General features: G+C 39.4%; 1 non-coding gene across 1 annotated transcript; it reads left to right on the top strand.

Moving 5' to 3' along the window:
• The first annotated feature begins 2826 nt into the window (after positions 1–2826).
• LOC121217016 (small nucleolar RNA R71) lies at positions 2827–2933 on the top strand. Its single transcript, XR_005913214.1, has one exon. It is a non-coding gene; the product is annotated as a small nucleolar RNA R71 (small nucleolar RNA).
• Positions 2934–3982: the final 1049 nt, after the last annotated feature.

The following is a 3982-nucleotide window of genomic DNA, read 5'->3' as shown; positions in this document are numbered from 1 at the left end:
ACTAAAATGACAGAATTTTTATAAAACGAGCATGAATATTTTATTATTCTAACTATGAATATTCATTCAAAATAGTTCAATAGAGTAGAGAAATCATGAAATAAGCAACATATTTAAAGAAAATAGAGAGAAATGAGTAAACAAACGTAAAAGGAAGGAGCTTGGGGCGTCGGACTCAGTGTTGTAGGTGGCACACGGGCACGGGGGTAGGGCGTGTGGAGTTGCAGCGGCTAGGGTTAGGGATTTTTGGGGACGGAGATGATGAATAGTGAAAGGTTTATATAGATTTTGGGGCACACGGCCGTGGGACACGCCCGTGTGCCCTAATTTTTGCCTGAGTGTTTCGCGATTTTTAAATTTAGGCGAGGCTGACATTCGGCCCATGCCCGTGTTGCTTGGGCCTGTAGGTGTACACGACCGTGTCACACGGCCTTGTCTTGCTTCGTTCGCTTCTCCTACGCCCGTGTACATAGGTCTACGCCCATGTTCATTTTGACAGTGTCAACCACGGGTGGATGGCACGAGTGTGTCGCACGCCCGTGTTACATTCTCAGTTTCAACCACAGTTTCAAGGCACGGGCGTGTCTCACACCCGTGTTGTTTTGGCAGTTTCACCCATGGCCATGTTGCACGACCGTGGCAACTTATCGCATCCCATGTTGGGGAAAAAAGCTTGCCCTATTTTCACACGGCCTAATACACGCCCGTGTGCCTGGCCGTGTGGTCTTTAGAAAGCCTGCGTTTCATGATTTGATTAGTATGTTAGATGTTAAAAACTAAAATTTAAAGAAATTAACACTGTTGTGCTCGGGTTGCCTCCCGAGAAGCACTTATTTATAGTCTAAGCTCGACTTACCTTTCTTCTGCATGGTCAAGGTGGTGCGAGGAGTTTACACTCCTCATCCCTACTATAAACTTTATCAACATAAGGTTTAAGACGAGTATTGTTTGCCGAATTTGGGATAAATTACCTCGATTGTACCATATGGGAAAATACTGAGTACCATAAGAAGAAGTTCTTCATTAGGTTCAGAAGTGGCAATGCGAGGATCTACTACATCTAGTAGTACTTTATCTCCAACCTTAAGTTAATTTGGTGAGCTATTGAGCTCGTCCTAGCTCCATTTCGGTTATTGGATATTCTCGATTTTTGTGTCTGCCATTCATCTAGCTCCTCGATTTGTAGCCTTCGTTCTTCATAGATATGTCTTTTGTTTTTGTTTGAACACAGCTCATATGCGTTCTTCGTAACTGTTTCCTACATAGAGGGTTTCACCACATGATCAGTACTAGTAGAATGATTTATACAACCACCTTCAATTTTTGACGTGTTACTCGAATTACGAGCTTAAAGGGTGATTGTTTCGTCTCCCACACAAAGTGTGAGTTCACCTATACCAAATCAATAATGGTTCTAGCAGTCGCTAAAAAGGGTCGTCCTAAAATTAAAGGTGCGTTACTATCCTCTTCCATGTCTAGAACAATAAAGTCTACAGGGTATATAAATTTATCGATCTTAACAAGAACATATTCAATGATACCCCTAGGAAATCTAATGGTTTTACCAGCCAATTGAATGCTCATCCTAGTTTGTTTGGGTTTCCTAAGACCTAGCTGTTTAAACATTTTATAAGGCATAACATTAATGCTTGCCCCTAAGTCAGCCAATGCATTATGAACATCTAAACTACCAATTAAACAAGGAATCGTAAAACTCCCTAGACCTTTCAATTTGTTGGGTAGCTTATTTTGTAGAATGGCTGAGTAAACTACATTCAACTCCACATGCGACGCCTCATCCAACTTTCGCTTATTTGTTAAAACTTCCTTTAAGAATTTGACTACGTTTGGCATCTGCGAAAGAGCTTCAATAAACAGTAAGTTACTATGTAATTTTTTTAATAATTTAAGGAATTTATCGAATTATTCTTCCACGGGGTCTTTCCTTGTCGCGTTTGGGTATGGCACACGAGGTTTATATTCTTACTTACCAGCTTTGGGTCATTGTGGCCTACCTCATCCTTACCTTTGCTTACCACAATTTTTGGCCTTGGTTCTGCAACTAACCCTTCCTCATCTTGAATGGCAATCGCGTTGAGTTGCTCTCTTGGGTTGGATTTAGTGTTGCTTGGCAAGCTACCTTGTGGTCGTTCGAAAATCAACTTGGCGAGCTGTCCAATCTAAGTTTCGAGTCACTGGATTAATGCTTGTTGATTTTTGAGTGCCGTCTCAATATTCTAAAAATGATTTTCTGACACCAAGATGAATTTGTTTAGCATATCCTCAAGGTTCGGCTTTTTGTCCTACTAGTACGGTGGTTGTTGAAAGCCTGGAGGGGGTGGTGGTCTCTGATTTCCTTGGCCTTCCCATGAAAGATTTGGGTGGTTCCTTCAACCTACATTGTAAGTATTACTATAAGGATTATTTTGAGATCGAGGATTATTACCCATGTAATTTAACTGATCGTTCTCCATGTTGTGGCCATAAGGTGAGTATTCTGAATTGCTTGATCCACCTCCACTTGCTTCGCATTGCATTACTGGGTGAACCTGTGAAGAACTAAGAAAACCATCAATTTTCTTATTCAAGAGTACTACCTAATTAGAGAGCATGGTGACCGAATCGACGTTATAAACACCGACTGTTTTCGTTGGCTTTGTCCTCATGACTTACCACTGATAGTTATTCAGTGACGTCTCCTCTATAAATTCATAGGCATCTTCAGGTTTCTTATTATTGATGGTTCCGCTAGCAGCTACGCCAACCATTTGTCGAGTCGAAGGATTCAGGCCATTATGAAAGGTTTGAACATGTAGCCAGAATGGTAACCCATGGTGAGGGCATGTACTCAAGAGGTCCTTGTATCTCTCCCATGCATCGTAGAGTGTTTCTAAATCCGTCTGCACAAAAGAAGAGATATCATTACGTAATTTAGCCGTTTTAGCCGGCGAAAAATATTTTAATAAAAACTTTTTGGTCATTTGTTCCTAAGTAGTGATTGACCCTGTGGTAACGAATTCAACCACTGTTTAGCTTTGTTTCTCAATGAAAAAGGGAATAACCGAAGGCGAATGGCATTATCAAAAACACCAATAATTTTAAATGTATCACATAGTTTCAAAAAGTTTGCCAAGTGAGCGTTGGGATCTTCGTCCTGCAAACCATCAAACTGAACAAACTACTGTATCATTTGAATTGTGTTAGGTTTCAGTTCAAAAGTATTTACAGTTACAGTAGGTCTAACTATGCTCGATTCAGTTCTTGTTAAGGAAGGTTTAGCATAATCATACATAGTGCGCAGAGCAGGATTCTGATTAGCAGCAATCGCAAGAGGTAGCGAATTTTCTTGGTTTTCAGCCATCTCCTCAGTTATGGTTGAAGTAGCATCCTCTTGCTCTTCTGTGTATCGTAAGCTTCGCCTTATTTCTCTTCGGTTTCTACAAATTGTGCGATCGATCTCAGTATCAAACAGTAATGGTCCTGATGGGCTTCTTCTGGTCATAAACTAGAAAAACCTGTCAAAAGAAAATAAATGAATAATTAGAAAAGAAAATAAAAATTTAAATTGCAATAAAAGTAAAATGGCTAAAGTAATAAAAAGCGAGTGTTCCTAATATCCTAGTTCCCCAGCAACGGCGCTAAAAACTTGATGCTTGATATTCGTAATAGGTTTTAAAAATTTATAAATGAATCGTTCTTAAGGCTAACTTATTATCACGATTAAGGCAAGTGTACCTATCAGACAGTAGTATAGTTCAGCAAGACCAGATTGTCAAACCCAAAGGAACTACGAGTACTAGTATTTACTTTCTTTTTATTATCTAGCCTAAAAATTAAGAGATTTGGTTATCTAAACTAATTACTAAATAAGAATGCAAAGAAAGAAAACTTGGGAAAATACTTTTAGGAAAATTCGATTGATTGAGACAATACCTAAGGAAAAATCCACCTAAACTTCACTTGTTATTTGACTCTGAATTAG

Source organism: Gossypium hirsutum, chromosome A02 (genome assembly GCF_007990345.1).
Source record: "Gossypium hirsutum isolate 1008001.06 chromosome A02, Gossypium_hirsutum_v2.1, whole genome shotgun sequence".
Lineage (NCBI taxonomy): Eukaryota > Viridiplantae > Streptophyta > Magnoliopsida > Malvales > Malvaceae > Gossypium > Gossypium hirsutum.
Note: the sequence above shows the minus strand (reverse complement) of the source record. Positions and strands in the feature narration are given on the sequence as shown.